Source organism: Hyperolius riggenbachi, chromosome 5 (genome assembly GCF_040937935.1).
Source record: "Hyperolius riggenbachi isolate aHypRig1 chromosome 5, aHypRig1.pri, whole genome shotgun sequence".
Taxonomy (NCBI): Eukaryota; Metazoa; Chordata; class Amphibia; order Anura; family Hyperoliidae; genus Hyperolius; species Hyperolius riggenbachi.
In genome coordinates, this window is record NC_090650.1 from 31,025,622 (window position 1) to 31,045,776 (window position 20,155).

General features: G+C 48.7%; 1 protein-coding gene across 9 annotated transcripts in view; it reads right to left on the reverse strand.

Moving 5' to 3' along the window:
* Positions 1 to 20,155, reverse strand: part of LOC137518080 (uncharacterized) — an 83,799-nt gene that overhangs the window by 47,602 nt on the left and 16,042 nt on the right. For 6 of the 9 annotated variants that reach the window (XM_068235362.1, XM_068235368.1, XM_068235369.1 and 3 more), the window contains exon 1: positions 17,029 to 18,853. The exons of 1 other annotated variant lie outside the window; for it this stretch is intronic. The gene's annotated coding sequence lies outside the window, so the exon portion shown is untranslated. Of the gene's footprint in view, positions 1 to 17,028; positions 18,854 to 20,155 lie in introns of those variants that run through there. 2 more of the 9 variants (XM_068235360.1, XM_068235366.1) reach the window with 2 other exon arrangements.

The window sequence follows — 20,155 nt, forward strand, 5'->3', positions numbered from 1 at the left end:
GCCCCCACTTCCCACTGTTGTCACAACATCAGCACGTCCCTTGTGTGCCCACGCAGCTAGCTGTGATCTTGCAACCATAGCCAGAGGTAAAAAAACAATTGAGCATCATGGGCATCAATTGGGCAGCACGGTGGCGTAGTGGTTAGCTCTCTCGCCTTGCAGCGCTGGGTCCCTGGTTCGAATCCCAGCCAGGGCACTATCTGCAAAGAGTTTGTATGTTCTCTCCGTGTCTGCGTGGGTTTCCTCCGGGCACTCCGGTTTCCTCCCACATTCCCAAAAACATACGGATAAGTTAATTGGCTCCCCCTAAAAATTGGCCCTAGACTACAGTACGTTCACTACATAATATAGACATATGGCAATGGTAGGGATTTGATTGTGAGCTCCTTTGAGGGACAGTTAGTGACAAGATATATCTATATATACACTGTACAGCGCTGCGTAATATGTTGGCGCTATATAAATACTAAATAATAATAATAAAAAAAAATAATAATCATGGTGTTACGTTTTGAATAAACAGAATCCGGTGAGCGTGTTTGCCCATTGCGCTGTATGAAAGTTCACGACAAACCATTTTCTGGTTGTTTTTTAAAAGCTTGGCCAGTTTGTGCTGGGCAGTATGTTGTCTAGTCTTTGCGGGTGTGTTAGCCAGTCTGTGCCAGGCAGTGTAATTGTTAACCTTTACCAGCAGTGCTTTGGCCAGTATGTGCCAGGCAGTGGGTTGGCTAGGCTTTGTCAGGTAGTAAACTAGTCAGTCTGTGGCGGGCAATATGTTGGTCAGTCTGTGAAGAGCAATATGTTGGTCAGTCTGTGGCAGGCAATGTGTTGGTCAGTCTGTGGTGGGCAATGTGTTGGTCAGTCTGTGGCAGGCAATGTGTTGGTCAGTCTGTGGTGGTCAATGTGTTGGTCAGTCTGTGGTGAGTAATGCATTGGTCAGTCTGTAGCGGGAAATCTGTCGGTCAGTCTGTGGCGGGCAATGTGTTGGTCAGTCTGTGGTGGTCAATGTGTTGGTCAGTCTGTGGTGGGCAATGTGTTGGTCAGTCTGTGGTGGTCAATGTGTTGGTCAGTCTGTGGTGAGTAATGCATTGGTCAGTCTGTAGCGGGAAATCTGTCGGTCAGTCTGTGGCGGGCAATGTGTCGGTCAGTCTGTGGTGGGCAATGTGTCGGTCAGTCTGTGGTGGGCAATGTGTTGGTCAGTCTGTGGTGGGCAATGTGTCGGTCAGTCTGTGGTGGGCAATGTGTCGGTCAGTCTGTGGTGGGCAATGTGTCGGTCAGTCTGTGGCGGGCAATGTGTTGGTCAGTCTGTGGCGGGCAATGTGTTGGTCAGTCTGTGGCGGGCAATGTGTTGGTCAGTCTGTGGTGGGCAATGTGTTGGTCAGTCTGTGGTGGGCAATGTGTCGGTCAGTCTGTGGTGGGCAATGTGTCGGTCAGTCTGTGGCGGCCAATGTGTTGGTCAGTCTGTGGCGGGCAATGTGTTGGTCAGTCTGTGGCGGGCAATGTGTTGGTCAGTCTGTGGTGGGCAATGTGTTGGTCAGTCTGTGGTGGGCAATGTGTTGGTCAGTCTGTGGTGGTCAATGTGTTGGTCAGTCTGTGGTGGGCAATGTGTTGGTCAGTCTGTGGTGAGTAATGCATTGGTCAGTCTGTAGCGGGAAATCTGTCGGTCAGTCTGTGGCGGGCAATGTGTCGGTCAGTCTGTGGTGGGCAATGTGTCGGTCAGTCTGTGGCGGGCAATGTGTTGGTCAGTCTGTGGCGGGCAATGTGTTGGTCAGTCTGTGGCGGGCAATGTGTTGGTCAGTCTGTGGTGGGCAATGTGTTGGTCAGTCTGTGGTGGGCAATGTGTTGGTCAGTCTGTGGTGGTCAATGTGTTGGTCAGTCTGTGGTGGGCAATGTGTTGGTCAGTCTGTGGTGGTCAATGTGTTGGTCAGTCTGTGGCGGGCAATGTGTTGGTCAGTCTGTGGCGGGCAATGTGTTGGTCAGTCTGTGGTGGGCAATGTGTTGGTCAGTCTGTGGTGGTCAATGTGTTGGTCAGTCTGTGGCGGGCAATGTGTTGGTCAGTCTGTGGCGGGCAATGTGTTGGTCAGTCTGTGGTGGGCAATGTGTTGGTCAGTCTGTGGTGAGTAATATATTGGTCAGTCTGTAGCGGGCAATATGTCAGTCAGTCTGTGGCGGGCAATGTGTCGGTCAGTCTGTGGCGGGCAATGTGTTGGTCAGTCTGTGGCGGGCAATGTGTCGGTCAGTCTGTGGCGGGCAATATGTCGGTCAGTCTGTGGTGGGCAATGTGTCGGTCAGTCTGTGGCGGGCAATGTGTTGGTCAGTCTGTGGCGGGCAATGTGTTGGTCAGTCTGTGGCGGGCAATGTGTTGGTCAGTCTGTGGTGGGCAATGTGTTGGTCAGTCTGTGGTGAGTAATATATTGGTCAGTCTGTAGCGGGCAATATGTCAGTCAGTCTGTGGCGGGCAATGTGTCGGTCAGTCTGTGGCGGGCAATGTGTTGGTCAGTCTGTGGCAGGCAATGTGTTGGTCAGACTGTGGCGGGCAATGTGTTGGTCAGTCTGTGGCAGGCAATGTGTTGGTCAGTCTGTGGCGGGCAATGTGTTGGATAGTCTGTGGCAGGCAATGTGTTGGTCAGTCTGTGGTGAGCAATGTGTTGGTCAGTCTGTGGCAGGCAATGTGTTGGTCAGTCTGTGGCGGGCAATGTGTTGGTCAGACTGTGTTGGGCAATGTGTTGGTCAGTCTGTGGCAGGCAATGTGTTGGTCAGTCTGTGGTGGACAATGTGTTGGTCAGTCTGTGGCAGGCAATGTGTTGGTCAGTCTGTGGTGGGCAATGTGTTGGTCAGTTTGTGGTGGGCAATGTGTTGGTCAGTCTGTGGCAGGCAATGTGTTGGTCAGTCTGTGGCAGGCAATGTGTTGGTCAGTCTGTGGCAGGCAATGTGTTGGTCAGTCTGTGGTGGGCAATGTGTTGGTCAGTCTGTGGTGGGCAATGTGTTGGTCAGTCTGTGGCAGGCAATGTGTTGGTCAGTCTGTGGCAGGCAATGTGTTGGTCAGTCTGTGGCGGGCAATGTGTTGGTCAGTCTGTGGTGGGCGATCTGTGGCAGGCAATGTGTTGGTCAGTCTGTGGTGGGCAATGTGTTGGTCAGTCTGTGGCAGGCAATGTGTTGGTCAGTCTGTGATGAGCAATGTGTTGGTCAGTCTGTGGCAGGCAATGTGTTGGTCAGTCTGTGGCAGGCAATGTGTTGGTCAGCCTGTGGCAGGCAATGTGTTGGTCAGCCTGTGGTGGGCAATGTGTTGGTCAGTCTGTGGTGGGCAATGTGTTGGTCAGTCTGTGGTGGGCGATCTGTGGCAGGCAATGTGTTGGTCAGACTGTGTTGGGCAATGTTTTGGTCAGTCTGTGGAAGGCAATGTGTTGGTCAGACTGTGTTGGGCAATGTGTTGGTCAGTCTGTGGCAGGCAATGTGTTGGTCTGTCTGTGGTGGGCAATGTGTTGGTCAGTCTGTGACGAGCAATGTGTTGGTCAGTCTGTGGGAGGCAATGTGTCGGTCAGTCTGTGGCAGGCAATGTGTCGGTCTGTCCGTGGCAGGCAATGTGTTGGTCAGTCTGTGGCAGGCAATGTGTCGGTCAGTCTGTGGCAGGCAATGTGTTGGTCAGTCTGTGGCAGGCAATGTGTCAGTCAGTCTGTGGTGGGCGATCTGTGGCAGGCAATGTGTCGGTCTGTCTGTGGCAGGTAATGTGTTGGTCAGTCTGTGGCAGGCAATGTGTGGGTCAGTCTGTGGCAGGCAATGTGTTGGTCAGTCTGAGACGGGCAATGTGTTGGTCAGTCTGAGACGAGCAATGTGTTGGTCAGTCTGTGGTGGGCAATATATTGGTCAGTCTGTGACGAGCAATGTGTTGGTCAGTCTGTGGTGGGCAATGTATTGGTCAGTCTGTGGCAGGCAATGTGTTGGTGTGTTGGTCAGTCTGTGGCAGGCAATGTGTTGGTCAGTCTGTGGCAGGCAATGTGTTGGTCAGTCTGTGGTGGACAATGTGTTGGTCAGTCTATGGCAGGCAATGTGTTGGTCAGTCTGTGGCAGGCAATGTGTTGGTCAGTCTGTGGCAGGCAATGTGTTGGTCAGTCTGTGGCAGGCAATGTGTTGGATAGTCTGTGGCAGGGAATGTGTTGGTCAGTCTGTGGTGGGCAATGTGTTGGTCAGTCTGTGGCAGGCAATGTGTTGGTCAGTCTGTGGCAGTCAATGTGTTGGATAGTCTGTGGCAGGCAATGTGTTGGATAGTCTGTGGCAGGCAATGTGTTGGTCAGTCTGTGGCAGGCAATGTGTTGGTCAGTCTGTGGCAGGCAATGTGTTGGTCAGCCTGTGGCGGGCAATGTGTTGGTCAGTCTGTGGTGGGCAATGTGTCGGTCAGTCTGTGGCAGGCAATGTGTTGGTCAGTCTGTGGCGGGCAATGTGCTGGTCAGTCTGTGGTGGGCAATGTGTCGGTCAGTCTGTGGCGGGGAATGTGTTGGTCAGTCTGTGGTGGGCAATGTGTTGGTCAGTCTGTGATGAGCAATGTGTTGGTCAGTCTGTGGTGGGCAATGTGTTGGTCAGTCTGTGGCAGGCAATGTGTTGGTCAGTCTGTGGCAGGCAATGTGTTGGTCAGTCTGTGGCAGGCAATGTGTTGGTCAGTCTGTGAAGAGCAATGTGTTGGTCAGTCTGTGGTGGGCAATGTGTTGGTCAGTCTGTGGTGGGCAATGTGTTGGTCAGTCTGTGGCGGGCAATGTGTTGGTCAGTCTGTGGCAGGCAATGGGCTCGATTCACAAAGCGGTGATAACCCAGTTAAAGACTTTAGGTGTGATAACCATTTTTATCATGCCTAAACTCAGTTTAGGCATGATAAGTTTAGGCATGATACGTTTAGGCATGATAAGTTTAGGCATGCTAAGTTTAGGCATGATAAGTTTAGATAAGTTTAGATCGCGTGCAAAGTCCCACACGCAAAGCAGCGCCATTAAACTCTATGCAAAGTGCACCAGACTTTGCTAGCGCAAAACTTTTGATCAGCTGTGCACTGCGGTGCTAACCCAGTTGGTGCTTAAACTTATCACCCCTAAAAACTTATCACACCTAAACTTATCATGCCTAAACTTATCACACCTAAACTTATCATGCCTAAACAGAGTTTAGGCGTGATAAAGGGCTTTTCACCACGGTGCTAACTGTTAGCACCGCTTTGTGAATCAGGCCCCATGTGTTGGTCAGTCTGTGGCAGGCAATGTGTTGGTCAGTCTGTGGCAGGCAATGTATTGGTCAGTCTGTGACGAGCAATGTGTTGGTCAGTCTGGCAGGCAATGTGTTGCTCAGTCTGTGGCAGGCAATGTGTTGGTCAGCCTGTGGCGGGCAATGTGTTGGTCAGTCTGTGGTGGGCAATGTGTCGGTCAGTCTGTGGCAGGCAATGTGTTGGTCAGTCTGTGGCGGGCAATGTGCTGGTCAGTCTGTGGTGGGCAATGTGTCGGTCAGTCTGTGGCAGGCAATGTGTTGGTCAGTCTGTGGCGGGCAATGTGCTGGTCAGTCTGTGGTGGGCAATGTGTCGGTCAGTCTGTGGCAGGCAATGTTTTGGTCAGTCTGTGGCAGGCAATGTGTTGGTCAGTCTGTGTCGGGCAATGTGTTGGTCAGTCTGTGGTGGGAAATGTGTTGGTCAGTCTGGCAGGCAATGTGTTGGTCAGTCTGTGGCAGGCAATGTGTTGGTCAGTCTGTGGCAGGCAATGGGCTCGATTCACAAAGCGGTGCTAACCCAGTTAGAGACTTTAGGCGTGATAACCATTGCACCACGCTGGTGAAAAGCCAGTTTAGGCATGATAAGTTTAGGTGTGATAAGTTTAGGTGTGATAAGTTTAGGCATGCTAAGTTTAGATAAGTGTAGAGTGCAAAGTCCCGCACGCAAAGCAGCGCCATTAAACTCTATGCGAAGTGCACCCGACTTTGCTAGCGCAATACTTTTGATCAGCTGTGCATTGCGGTGCTAACGCAGTTGGTGCTTAAACTTATCATGCCTAAACTTATCACACCTAAATTTATCATGCCTAAGCGTATCACACCTAAACTTATCACACCTAAACTTATCATGCCTAAACTGAGTTTAGGCATGATAAAGGGCTTTTCACCAGTGTGCTAACTGTTAGCACCACTTTGTGAATCAGGCCCAATGTGTTGGTCAGTCTGGCAGGCAATGTGTTGGTCAGTCTGTGGCAGGCAATGTGTTGGTCAGTCTGTGGCGGGCAATGTGTTGGTCAGTCTGTGGCGGGCAATGTGTTGGTCAGTCTGTGGCGGGCAATGTGTTGGTCAGTCTGTGGTGGGCAATGTGTTGGTCAGTCTGTGGTGGGCAATGTGTTGGTCAGTCTGTGGTGGTCAATGTGTTGGTCAGTCTGTGGTGGGCAATGTGTTGGTCAGTCTGTGGTGAGTAATGCATTGGTCAGTCTGTAGCGGGAAATCTGTCGGTCAGTCTGTGGCGGGCAATGTGTCGGTCAGTCTGTGGTGGGCAATGTGTCGGTCAGTCTGTGGCGGGCAATGTGTTGGTCAGTCTGTGGCGGGCAATGTGTTGGTCAGTCTGTGGCGGGCAATGTGTTGGTCAGTCTGTGGTGGGCAATGTGTTGGTCAGTCTGTGGTGGGCAATGTGTTGGTCAGTCTGTGGTGGTCAATGTGTTGGTCAGTCTGTGGTGGGCAATGTGTTGGTCAGTCTGTGGTGGTCAATGTGTTGGTCAGTCTGTGGCGGGCAATGTGTTGGTCAGTCTGTGGCGGGCAATGTGTTGGTCAGTCTGTGGTGGGCAATGTGTTGGTCAGTCTGTGGTGGTCAATGTGTTGGTCAGTCTGTGGCGGGCAATGTGTTGGTCAGTCTGTGGCGGGCAATGTGTTGGTCAGTCTGTGGTGGGCAATGTGTTGGTCAGTCTGTGGTGAGTAATATATTGGTCAGTCTGTAGCGGGCAATATGTCAGTCAGTCTGTGGCGGGCAATGTGTCGGTCAGTCTGTGGCGGGCAATGTGTTGGTCAGTCTGTGGCGGGCAATGTGTCGGTCAGTCTGTGGCGGGCAATGTGTCGGTCAGTCTGTGGTGGGCAATGTGTCGGTCAGTCTGTGGCGGGCAATGTGTTGGTCAGTCTGTGGCGGGCAATGTGTTGGTCAGTCTGTGGCGGGCAATGTGTTGGTCAGTCTGTGGTGGGCAATGTGTTGGTCAGTCTGTGGTGAGTAATATATTGGTCAGTCTGTAGCGGGCAATATGTCAGTCAGTCTGTGGCGGGCAATGTGTCGGTCAGTCTGTGGCGGGCAATGTGTTGGTCAGTCTGTGGCAGGCAATGTGTTGGTCAGACTGTGGCGGGCAATGTGTTGGTCAGTCTGTGGCAGGCAATGTGTTGGTCAGTCTGTGGCGGGCAATGTGTTGGATAGTCTGTGGCAGGCAATGTGTTGGTCAGTCTGTGGTGAGCAATGTGTTGGTCAGTCTGTGGCAGGCAATGTGTTGGTCAGTCTGTGGCGGGCAATGTGTTGGTCAGACTGTGTTGGGCAATGTGTTGGTCAGTCTGTGGCAGGCAATGTGTTGGTCAGTCTGTGGTGGACAATGTGTTGGTCAGTCTGTGGCAGGCAATGTGTTGGTCAGTCTGTGGTGGGCAATGTGTTGGTCAGTTTGTGGTGGGCAATGTGTTGGTCAGTCTGTGGCAGGCAATGTGTTGGTCAGTCTGTGGCAGGCAATGTGTTGGTCAGTCTGTGGCAGGCAATGTGTTGGTCAGTCTGTGGTGGGCAATGTGTTGGTCAGTCTGTGGTGGGCAATGTGTTGGTCAGTCTGTGGCAGGCAATGTGTTGGTCAGTCTGTGGCAGGCAATGTGTTGGTCAGTCTGTGGCGGGCAATGTGTTGGTCAGTCTGTGGTGGGCGATCTGTGGCAGGCAATGTGTTGGTCAGTCTGTGGTGGGCAATGTGTTGGTCAGTCTGTGGCAGGCAATGTGTTGGTCAGTCTGTGATGAGCAATGTGTTGGTCAGTCTGTGGCAGGCAATGTGTTGGTCAGTCTGTGGCAGGCAATGTGTTGGTCAGCCTGTGGCAGGCAATGTGTTGGTCAGCCTGTGGTGGGCAATGTGTTGGTCAGTCTGTGGTGGGCAATGTGTTGGTCAGTCTGTGGTGGGCGATCTGTGGCAGGCAATGTGTTGGTCAGACTGTGTTGGGCAATGTTTTGGTCAGTCTGTGGAAGGCAATGTGTTGGTCAGACTGTGTTGGGCAATGTGTTGGTCAGTCTGTGGCAGGCAATGTGTTGGTCTGTCTGTGGTGGGCAATGTGTTGGTCAGTCTGTGACGAGCAATGTGTTGGTCAGTCTGTGGGAGGCAATGTGTCGGTCAGTCTGTGGCAGGCAATGTGTCGGTCTGTCCGTGGCAGGCAATGTGTTGGTCAGTCTGTGGCAGGCAATGTGTCGGTCAGTCTGTGGCAGGCAATGTGTTGGTCAGTCTGTGGCAGGCAATGTGTCAGTCAGTCTGTGGTGGGCGATCTGTGGCAGGCAATGTGTCGGTCTGTCTGTGGCAGGTAATGTGTTGGTCAGTCTGTGGCAGGCAATGTGTGGGTCAGTCTGTGGCAGGCAATGTGTTGGTCAGTCTGAGACGGGCAATGTGTTGGTCAGTCTGAGACGAGCAATGTGTTGGTCAGTCTGTGGTGGGCAATATATTGGTCAGTCTGTGACGAGCAATGTGTTGGTCAGTCTGTGGTGGGCAATGTATTGGTCAGTCTGTGGCAGGCAATGTGTTGGTGTGTTGGTCAGTCTGTGGCAGGCAATGTGTTGGTCAGTCTGTGGCAGGCAATGTGTTGGTCAGTCTGTGGTGGACAATGTGTTGGTCAGTCTATGGCAGGCAATGTGTTGGTCAGTCTGTGGCAGGCAATGTGTTGGTCAGTCTGTGGCAGGCAATGTGTTGGTCAGTCTGTGGCAGGCAATGTGTTGGATAGTCTGTGGCAGGGAATGTGTTGGTCAGTCTGTGGTGGGCAATGTGTTGGTCAGTCTGTGGCAGGCAATGTGTTGGTCAGTCTGTGGCAGTCAATGTGTTGGATAGTCTGTGGCAGGCAATGTGTTGGATAGTCTGTGGCAGGCAATGTGTTGGTCAGTCTGTGGCAGGCAATGTGTTGGTCAGTCTGTGGCAGGCAAAGTGTTGGTCAGTCTGTGGCAGGCAATGTGTTGGTCAGTCTGTGGTGGACAATGTGTTGGTCAGTCTATGGCAGGCAATGTGTTGGTCAGTCTGTGGCAGGTAATGTGTTGGTCAGTCTGTGGCAGGCAATGTGTTGGATAGTCTGTGGCGGGGAATGTGTTGGTCAGTCTGTGGTGGGCAATGTGTTGGTCAGTCTGTGGCAGGCAATGTGTTGGATAGTCTGTGGCAGGCAATGTGTTGGTCAGTCTGTGGCAGGCAATGTGTTGGTCAGTCTCTGGCAGGCAATGTATTGGTGTGAGAATCTGCTCAGCTGCCTGTGCAGACAGGCAGCTTTTTGACCCCTGTTCAGGTCTGCATTCTGCAGGTCTCTTTAAGAGAGACCTTTTGTCAGTTCTGCAGCTTGCTGCAGAGGAATTTGCATACGTTTATCATGCAAATTGCCTAGCCACATCCATTGTGGGCTTGCTCTATAAGTACTATCTGTTTCCCACAATGCTTGGCTGGTCAGAAGGACTCCTTCCTGTGTAACACTCCTGGAGGAGTGTCAGCCATGCTCTTTGTTTGAAGATCAGCTTAGAGTTATTCCTGGAACTTGCACTAGGCAGGTTTCCCTAGTGCAGTTAGGATTGTTTATCTGTTTTGTTTGTCTGTTGCGATTGTCCTGTCCCAGCGACAGGAAATCGTTCTGTGTGTCTGGGTGCTAACCGCAACAGCGGTTGTTGCTGGTAGCCCCTTCTGATCTGTTTCCCTGGATCGTGCTAGTCTCTTTTCGCTAGTGCTGCAGATCCTTCTGTTCTGCCTCCCTGGATCGTACTAGCATCCTGCGCTAGTGATGTGGATCCTTCTGTCCTGAAACTCTGTACCTGGATCGCGCTGGCATCCTGCGCTAGTGCTGTGGATCCTTCTGTTCTGTCTTCCTGGATCGCGCTAGTCACTTTCGCTAGTGCTGTGGATCCTTCTGTTCTGTCTGTCTGAATCGCACTTGCCCTAGCGTTAGTGGCAGTGGATTCCTCTGGTCTGGATCTTGGAGCTAACCTCGGCTGCGGTCGCTGCTGGTTACTCCTTCTGTTTGTCGTGTGCTTGGATCACACTGCTCTGACAGCAAGAGCAGTGGATCTTTCTGATACCTGGTTCGCACTGGCTCTGACGGTAAGAGCAGTGGTTCCTGTTTGATCGATTCTCGTTGTCTGTCTGTTTGTGTGCGCTTGTTGGTGCCTGCGGTAAGGCAACCGTGTAGCAAGCGCGTTTGTGTGGTGTCTGTCTTGTCTTGGTTAGTTAGGCGTGCTTGTCTCTATTGTGCTTATCACGTGGAGACCGCGCACAGACGCGTGCACTGTTACGAATGAGTGCGGTGTTCACGTTCAGTTAGCGTTTGTTATTTTCCTTGTTATTCTCATTGTATTATTTGCTGTGCCTTTGCTAACTTCGTATTCTGTTCTGATCTGCCTTGTGTCACGTCTGGCGATCGCACCTCTCGCGATCGCGTTCCTATTTCATATCTGCTGTTGTGTGTGCACTGTCGCGGGGTGGCGACGAGGTTGGCGCACACACATACAACCTGTCCCTTTGCTCGTTCTCATTCGCAATCGCTTCTCTTGCGATTGCGTTCTGCGCTTCGTACAATTCCTGTCTGGCATTTGTGGAGGTACAGAGGATAGGTTCCTCTGCACTCCCCAGCGCCATCTGCCGACAGGAATTTCCCTCTACGGGTGCGTAGCACCTTTTGCTGGGTTCCTGCAAATATACGCTTGTGGAGGATTTCCGCCGTATCAGCCCACGCGTTGTGCGCTGATCACGGAGAAAGTTCCACAATCGTTACAATTGGTCAGTCTGTGGTGGGCAATGTGTTGGTCAGTCTGTGGTAGGCAATGTGTTGGTCAGTCTGTGGCAGGCAATGTTTTGGTCAGTCTGTGGCAGGCAATGTGTTGGTCAGTCTGTGGCAGGCAATGTGTTGGTTAGTCTGTGGCAGGCAATGTGTTGGTCACTCTGTGGCAGGCAATGTGTTGGTCACTCTGTGGCAGGCAATGTGTTGGTCAGTCTGTGATGAGCAATGTGTTGGTCAGTCTGTGGTGGGCAATGTGTTGGTCAGTCTGTGGCAGGCAATGTGTTGGTCAGTCTGTGGCAGGCAATGTGTTGGTCAGTCTGTGAAGAGCAATGTGTTGGTCAGTCTGTGGTGGGCAATGTGTTGGTCAGTCTGTGGTGGGCAATGTGTTGGTCAGTCTGTGGCGGGCAATGTGTTGGTCAGTCTGTGGCAGGCAATGGGCTCGATTCACAAAGCGGTGATAACCCAGTTAAAGACTTTAGGTGTGATAACCATTTTTATCATGCCTAAACTCAGTTTAGGCATGATAAGTTTAGGCATGATACGTTTAGGCATGATAAGTTTAGGCATGCTAAGTTTAGGCATGATAAGTTTAGATAAGTTTAGATCGCGTGCAAAGTCCCACACGCAAAGCAGCGCCATTAAACTCTATGCAAAGTGCACCAGACTTTGCTAGCGCAAAACTTTTGATCAGCTGTGCACTGCGGTGCTAACCCAGTTGGTGCTTAAACTTATCACCCCTAAAAACTTATCACACCTAAACTTATCATGCCTAAACTTATCACACCTAAACTTATCATGCCTAAACAGAGTTTAGGCGTGATAAAGGGCTTTTCACCACGGTGCTAACTGTTAGCACCGCTTTGTGAATCAGGCCCCATGTGTTGGTCAGTCTGTGGCAGGCAATGTGTTGGTCAGTCTGTGGCAGGCAATGTATTGGTCAGTCTGTGACGAGCAATGTGTTGGTCAGTCTGGCAGGCAATGTGTTGGTCAGTCTGTGGCAGGCAATGTGTTGCTCAGTCTGTGGCAGGCAATGTGTTGGTCAGCCTGTGGCGGGCAATGTGTTGGTCAGTCTGTGGTGGGCAATGTGTCGGTCAGTCTGTGGCAGGCAATGTGTTGGTCAGTCTGTGGCGGGCAATGTGCTGGTCAGTCTGTGGTGGGCAATGTGTCGGTCAGTCTGTGGCAGGCAATGTGTTGGTCAGTCTGTGGCGGGCAATGTGCTGGTCAGTCTGTGGTGGGCAATGTGTCGGTCAGTCTGTGGCAGGCAATGTTTTGGTCAGTCTGTGGCAGGCAATGTGTTGGTCAGTCTGTGTCGGGCAATGTGTTGGTCAGTCTGTGGTGGGAAATGTGTTGGTCAGTCTGGCAGGCAATGTGTTGGTCAGTCTGTGGCAGGCAATGTGTTGGTCAGTCTGTGGCAGGCAATGGGCTCGATTCACAAAGCGGTGCTAACCCAGTTAGAGACTTTAGGCGTGATAACCATTGCACCACGCTGGTGAAAAGCCAGTTTAGGCATGATAAGTTTAGGTGTGATAAGTTTAGGTGTGATAAGTTTAGGCATGCTAAGTTTAGATAAGTGTAGAGTGCAAAGTCCCGCACGCAAAGCAGCGCCATTAAACTCTATGCGAAGTGCACCCGACTTTGCTAGCGCAATACTTTTGATCAGCTGTGCATTGCGGTGCTAACGCAGTTGGTGCTTAAACTTATCATGCCTAAACTTATCACACCTAAATTTATCATGCCTAAGCGTATCACACCTAAACTTATCACACCTAAACTTATCATGCCTAAACTGAGTTTAGGCATGATAAAGGGCTTTTCACCAGTGTGCTAACTGTTAGCACCACTTTGTGAATCAGGCCCAATGTGTTGGTCAGTCTGGCAGGCAATGTGTTGGTCAGTCTGTGGCAGGCAATGTGTTGGTCAGTCTGTGGCGGGCAATGTGTTGGTCAGTCTGTGGCGGGCAATGTGTTGGTCAGTCTGTGGCGGGCAATGTGTTGGTCAGTCTGTGGCGGGCAATGTGTTGGTCAGTCTGTGGCGGGCAATGTGTTGGTCAGTCTGTAGCAGGCAATGTGTTGGTCAGTCTGTGGTGGGCAATGTGTTGGTCAGTCTGTGGTGGGCAATGTGTTGGTCAGTCTGTGGTGGGCAATGTGTTGGTCAGTCTGTGGTGGGCAATGTGTCGGTCAGTCTGTGGCGGGCAATGTGTTGGTCAGTCTGTGGCGGGCAATGTGTTGGTCAGTCTGTGGCGGGCAATGTGTTGGTCAGTCTGTGGTGGGCAAATATAAGACAGGTTTTCTGGTATTTTCAAGTAAAGTCTGTAACTATCTTAAGGCAACCCTGAAGCTAAAAAAAAACCCTATTATACAATGAATTGTATGTGTAGTAGGGATAATGAATAGAACATTAGTAGCAAAGAAAAGAGTCTTATATTTTTATTTTCAGTTATATAGCTTTTTCTTTTTTGATAACATTGCATCATTCTGTCACAGTTGCAGTTTAGAAACCACACTCTGTCTTTTAACCTATAATACAAAGCAGAAATAATGACTCTTTGAACTTTCCTGCAGTAAAACCTTATCTCCAGCTGTCTCTCACTGTTTCGTGGCTGTTTAAGTGCTTCAGAAAACAGGACTACATTCCACCCAGTGGTTTGAATAGTTCAGAGAAGCTTTTTTGCATAGATAGCAACTGAAGTTTTTAACTCTTTCTGTACTTGAAAACAATATAAGACTCTTTTTTTATTTTTGCTACTAATGTTCTATTTCTTAGCTGTACTAAACATACAATTCACTATCTCATAAGTTTATCTTCGCTTCAGGTTTGCGTTAAAGCCTTGTACACACATACAAGGCATGTTGCCCTTCAGGCGTCATTGCAGGGCCAAGGCTGTATAGTCGCATTACTAGCCTAGGGCAGCAATGTGTTCTGTTGAGGAGGGGAGAAGGGCCGACAGACAGGGGAGCACAATACCATTGGCCAGCTCTCAGCTGAGTCGATTCACTGAGCACATTGCTTGCCGTAGGATTGGTGCACACACTTTTTTGGCTCATGAGCTACTTTAAAATTTGCAGAGTCCAAGAGATCTGCCAACATTCAAATGATAAGCTTAGCAAATAGCTGCATAATCCTTCCCCCCCCCCCCAAACACACACACACACATTGTCATGAACAGCCCCCAGGTACAAGTGCCCCCAGTATAAGTAGCCAGGCATACGTGCCCCCAGTATAGGTAGCTAAGTATAGGTGCCTCCAGAATAGGTAGCTAAGTAACGGTGCCTCCAATATAGGGAGCTAAGTATAGGTGTCTCCAGTACAGGTAGCTAATTATAGGTGCCCCTAGTATAGGTAGCTAAGTATAGGTGCCTCCAGTATATGTAGCTAAGTATAGGTGCCTCCAGTATATGTAGCTAAGTATAGGTGCCCCCAGTATAGGTGCCTCTTATATTGGTAGTTAAGTCTAGGTGTCTCCAGAATAGGTAGCTAAGTACAGGTGCCCCTAGTATAGGTAGCTAAGTACAGGTGCCCCTAGTATAGGTAGCTAAGTACAGGTGCCTCCACCAGTATAGGTAGAAAGTACAGGTGCCCCTAGTATAGGTAGTAAGTACAGGTGTCCCTAGTATAGGTAGTAAGTACAGGTGCCCCTAGTATAGGTAGTAAGTACAGGTGTCCCTAGTATAGGTAGTAAGTACAGGTGCCCCTAGTATAGGTAGTAAGTACAGGTGTCCCTAGTATCGGTAGCTAAGTACAGGTGCCTCCACCAGTATAGGTAGTAAGTACAGGTGCCCCTAGTATAGGTAGCTAAGTACAGGTGCCTCCACCAGTATAGGTAGCTATACTGTAGCACTTATACATCAAAGAAACAGTCAGAGACAGATTTAGATAAGGTTTTGCTGTATGGGAGTTTCAATTAGCTCTGCTTTGTTTCATAGTTTAAAATACAGAGTGTGGTTTGTGAATTGTAAATATGACAGAGTAATGCAATGTTATAAAAAAAAATAAAAAATAAACTAAAGCTAAATGAAAATAAAAATGTGAGTCTTTTTACTTTGCTACCAATGTTCTATTAATTAGCCGTACTACACATACAGTTAATTATATCATACGTTTTTCTTTTGTGTCACTTTAACCCTGATAAGTCCAGTGTCACTTAAATGTATCCAGGTGGGTGGATAAAAATATGTGGTTTTGTCTATGTCTGTATTTGTGTCTTTTGCAACACGTTCTGACAGCAGTAAAGGTGTGAAAGGTCAGACAGAAGCGCTCGGAGTACAGCAGCAGGATGGCTGTATCTCGAAGCTGCAGGCTATTTTCAAACCACCGGGCATAAACAGGTGATAAAAGATATCACGAATGGGCTCTGTTCTAATATATACTTAACCATGGTGGTGGTCTTTCATTATAGGAGGTATTTTGCCCCTTATCCTTCTGTTTTAGCTGTTTTAATTGATTTATAGACCTCCCTGCATCTCCTTTTTCTAAGTTATCTCTGTTGTTCAGTTTGGTGGACGCTGACTAACCAGAGCAACTCATTTTAACCTCTCTGCGACCATCTAACGCAGATTGGCGGCCGCAGAGTGGATCCGTTGTTCCTCAGCGTCTCGCGAGGAGCGAGATTAGACAGGAGCTCAACAAACGGCCGCAGCGTGTTTTTTGTACTTATAATATAAATAAATACAGATGTAAATAGTGCTGACATCTTGCGCAGTGCTGTACAGAGTATATTGTCTTGTCACTAACTGTCCCCCTGATGGGCTCACAATCTGATCCTATTCCCTACCATAGCTATATAGTGAAAGGTAGTGTAGGGCCAATTTAGGAAGGGGGGAGATTATTATTATTATTGATTTATAAAGCGCCAACATATTCCGTGGCGCTGTACAAAGTGAGAAACAAACATGGGGTACATAATACAGACAATGGTGTACACTAATATACAAGAGACATAATTAGTGACAAAATACAAAAAAGATGATACAGAATACAAGATACAGAATTGGTAATGACAGTGATAAAAATAACATGATGAATAAAATGTATACTGATTTCCAAGACACAAAAGGGGGAGAGAGCCCTGCCCTTGCGAGCTTACAATCTAAAGGGAATGGGGGGAAACAAGAGGAGGGGTAGTATACGATAAAATATATAAAGGCAGTGTGTTTTAGGATACCTAGTAGGAGTGCAATTTGGTCTTAGGACAAAGGGAAGTGGCCTAAGGTAGAGCATATGCTTGTCGGAACAAGTGTGTTTTTAGAGCGTTTAAAAGTAGCAAAGGTTGGCGAGTGACGGATGTGTTGTGGGAGGGCATTCCAGAGGAGGGGTGAAGTGTGTGTAAATCTTGTAAGCGTGAATGTGAGGAGGTGATTCTAGAGGAGGACAACAGAAGATCGTGTGCAGATCTGAGATTGCGATTGGGTTTGTATCTGGAAATTAGTGAGGATATGTCCCGGGGGAGATAAAAATATACATAAATAAATAAAAACCCTGACAATCGCAGCAGTGACCAAATACCACCAAAAGAAAGCTCTATTTGTGGGAAGAAAAGGAGGTAAAATCCATTTGGGCCCTAAGTTGTGTGACTGAGCAATAGACCATTAGAGTTGTGAAGTGCAGGATTGTAAAAAATGGCCTGGTCAATGGGGGGGTATAAACCTCTGGTCCTCAAGTGGTTAAATTGTAAAATACATGTAAACATATACAAATAAGAAGTACGTTTGTTCCAGAGTAAAATGAGCCATAAATTACTTTTCTCCTATGTTGCTGTCACTTACAGAAGGTAGTAAAAATCTGACAGAACCGACAGGTTTTGGACTAGCCCGCCTCCTCATGTTAGAGACTCTCAGTGGGGCTTTCTATATAGAGGCTTTGTCATTTTACACAGGGGCCAAGTTTAAAAAAAAATGGGGAACTTGACTCACTTGTGGTCCTTAGCAGTTGGAACTCAGCGCATGGTTAGTGATGCTCGCTGTGGGTTTGGGGAGAGGGGAGAGGTATGCAGGCAAGGCTGTGGTCTGCGGATGTATTAAAGCAATGGGGCTGCTGTCTTGTAATTTCCCGGGCTGAATGTGGGGGGGTTACCTGATTGAGGGGTCCCAGGGTTCTCCTTGCTGTATCACAGTTCTCTAGATGTTCCTCTGCTCCCTCTGCAGATCCAGGATGTGGTGCTTCTGGGCTTGGCAGGACACTCAGGAAATACAGAGCGGATTCTGGCAGAAGAGAAATGTGGTCCAGGGGTGACAGAGAACCACAGTGACTGCACAAACTTCCCACCAGAGGGGTGCTGTGTGCTGTGTTATATATCCTCTCTGCGCCCTTCCAGGATGGGGGGGAGAGGGGTGCTGTATGTGCTGCTATAACCTCTCTGTGCCCTGTTAGGGGGGTACTGTGTTATATCTTCTGTGCCCCTCCAAGGGTGTACTGTATGCTATGTATTGTAGTATGTGTACTGTGTATGGTATATTCTGATATGTTATATATGCCCCTCCTCGGTGTGTACTGTTATATCCTCTGTGCCCCTCTGGGGGTGTACTGTTTTATATGTAAATGTTATATTCTCTCCCTGCCCTGTAAGGAGAATGCTGTATGCTATGTATTGTGAAATGTGTACCGTGTATGGTATATTGTGGTATATGCTATAGATGCCCCTCCAGCCCCCACTGTGTATTGTGTGGGTATATTGTGTATGGTATATTGTGGTATATGTTATATGTATTCCTCTTGGTGGTGTTATATCCTCTCTGTATCCCTCTGACGTTTGTTGTATGCTTTGTATTGTGGTATATGCTATAGATGCCCCTCCAGCACCCACTGTGTATTGTGTGGGTATACAGTGTATGGTATATTGTGGTAAATGTTATATATACTCCTCCACGTGGTGTTATATCCTTTCTGTGTCCCTCTGACGTTTGTTGTATGCTTTGTATTGTGGTATATGTGGGTGTACAGCGTATGGTATATTGTGGTAGAAGTTATACCTGCAGATGATGCTATGTATGTTATTATACCCTTTGTGTATCCCTCTAAGAGTTGTAGTGTGTTTTGTATTGTGGTATATGTGGGTGTTCAGTGTATGGTATATTGGAATATATGTTATATGTACCCTTTCTGGTGGTGTTATATCCTCTGTGCTTTGTATTGTGGCATATATGGGTGTACAATATAAGGTATATTGTGATTCAGGTTATGTATACCACTCCTCGTGGTGTTATACCCTCTCTGTACCCCTCTGAGGTTTGTTGTGTGCTTTGTATTGTGGTGTATGTGGGTTTTCGGACGATGTATGATATATTGTGTTGGTAGATGTGATGCTATGTATGGTATTATACCCTAAGGAGTAGTGTGTTTTGTATTGTGGTATATGTGGGTGTTCAGTGTATGGTATATTGGAATATATGTTATATGTACCCTTTCTGGTGGTGTTATATCCTCTCTGCTTTGTATTGTGGCATATATGGGTGTACAATATAAGGTATATTGTGATTCAGGTTATGTATACCACTCCTCGTGGTGTTATACCCTCTCTGTACCCCTCTGAGGTTTGTTGTGTGCTTTGTATTGTGGTGTATGTGGGTTTTCGGACGATGTATGGTATATTGTGTTGGTAGATGTGATGCTATGTATAGTATTATACCCTCTCTGTGTCCCTCCTGGTAGAGTACAGCGCCGTCCTCAGTCAGGGTCCTCTCTGAGGGGTCAGTACAGAGTAGTGTGGATGCCGTCTCTGGGTTATTCGGTGCTGAGCGCTCAGTCAGTACTGCTGCTCCTGCTGCTGGGGAAGGTCTCTTCTGGACTGAGCAGATTCTGCTGGGCAGAAAACTGACTCACACTGACTCACCACGTAAAGGAGCACTCCGACCAGAGACTGCCGGAGAGATTTCCTGACCCTCCACTGACACACAGATGACTGGACCAGAGAGGATGGAAAAATAGCAAAAAATGTGTTTCGGATTAAGTTCTGCAAAGTTTACAGCTATCTGGCCACTGGAGGGCACTGCAATACTTTCTATGGAATAAAAAAAATCAAGATATAATGATTTGCCTCAGTGACAATTGGCCTCAATTCACTAAGCAGTTTAGACTAGTCTACAGATGGTTTTCAGTCTACTGATGGTTTGGTGTAATGTTTTTAGACCTGGTCTAACATTCAGTAATGACACGATTCACAAAGGCAAACAAGGAGTAACCACGCCCACTTTTTCTGACAGAGATTAGAGCAGCTGATTTCTGTGGGTAAAGTAATTCTGTGAGGTATTTTAGATGTGAGGATGGGACCTTTTGAATTTATTATGCAGGAGTTTAATTGTATGCAGAGGAGAACTCATGAGAGGAGACGGATGTCAGTCATAGCTACTCGTTTGTGAATTGCATCTTTTGATCATTTCCCCTGCTTTACCGACCTACCATATATATAAGCCGACCCGCATATAAGCCGACCCCCCAATTTTTACCTAAAAAACCAGGGAAAAATTATTGACCCCCCATATAAGTCGGGGGTAGGAAATGCTGGATTGGTGCAGGCCGCGTGACCCCCCCAGTGAGTCCCAGTATAGCTACTATAGTGCCCAGTATGGGTAGGAAGTGCCCCAGTATAGCTAGTAAAGTGCCCAGTATAGCTAGTATAGTGCCCAGTATGGGTAGGTAGTGCCCCAGTATAGCTAGTAAAGTGCCCAGTATAGCTAGTATAGTGCCCAGTATAGCTAGTATAGTGCCCCAGTATAGCTAGTATAGTACCCCAGTATTGGTAGGTAGTGCCCCAGTAGAGCTAGTAAAGTGCACAGTATAGCTAGTATAGTGCCCAGTATAGCTAGTAAAGTGTCCAGTATAGCCAGTAAAGTGCCCAGTATAGCCAATATAGTGCCCAGTATAGCCAGTATAGTGCCCAGTATAGCTAGTATAGTGCCCAGTATAGCAAGTATAGTGCCCAGTTTAGCCAGTAAAGTGCCCAGTATAGCCAGTAAAGTGCCCAGTATAGCCAGTGTAGTGCCCAATATAGCCAGTATAGTGCCCAGTATAGCGCAACCCTCCCCCCCCCCCCCTGCGGCCGCCGCTGCTGCTGCTATTACCTGTTCAGCCGGCGGCCGCTTCCTCTAATCCGGGTGCCCCTCTCGCTCTGCTCTCCATCATGCGTATCAGTGTATCACAGCAGCGCGCGATACACATCGCTGTTACCAGGGGAACCGCTCTCTCCTGCCTCGTCACAACAGCA